Genomic DNA, 808 nt, shown 5'->3' on the forward strand with positions numbered 1-808 from the left:
TAATTTTTAACTTTTTTAAATGATTTATGGGTATATTTTTCATTGTGTTCACTGCAGTTGAGTTTTTTTGGGTTACTAGTTTTCATAAAATATGAAATATTTGGCCACTGGCTCTTTATTTAGTATTTTGGCACTAATATTTTCTTTTCTTCTCAAAATCTAATTAACATGTGTATTAGAATGTTTGATATTTTCCCACAGGTCCTTGAGTTTCTGCTCACTTTTTCCACAATCTTTTTTCCCTACTCTGGTCTCAAAATTGATTGTTTCTTGTTGCTAATGCTTTTTTCCCCAAAAAATTTACTAATAAATTTTTGTACAATGTCTAATAAGCTCATAAACACTTCCAATGATTCTTTCTATGAAATATTGCATCTTTCAGTTCTAATATCTACTTGATTATTTTTATATCTTCTTTTTTCCTCCTTATGTTTATATTGTCCTTTAAATCCTTGAGTGTATTCATAATAAAAGTTCAAAATCTTTTTTTCTGTGAATGTCTATCTCTGTCATTTCTGAATATGTTTGTATTGACTGCTCATCATTGGTATGTATTATATTTTTCTGCTTGTCCTTATGTCTAGCAACTGATTGTCATTCAGTCGCCCAGTCATGTCCAACTATCCATGACCCCATGGAATGCAGCATTCTAGGCCTCTCTGTTCTTCATGATCTCCCAGAGTTTGCACAAAGTTCATGCCCAAGTAACTTATTATTGGGTTATAAATATTTAAAATTACATATTGTTGAATGTCTGTGATTCTAAATTTATTTAAGGAGGGTTGACATTTGTTTTGGCTAGTAGTTG

This window comes from Bison bison, unplaced genomic scaffold (genome assembly GCF_000754665.1).
Source record: "Bison bison bison isolate TAMUID 2011002044 unplaced genomic scaffold, Bison_UMD1.0 scf7180017864313, whole genome shotgun sequence".
Lineage (NCBI taxonomy): Eukaryota > Metazoa > Chordata > Mammalia > Artiodactyla > Bovidae > Bison > Bison bison.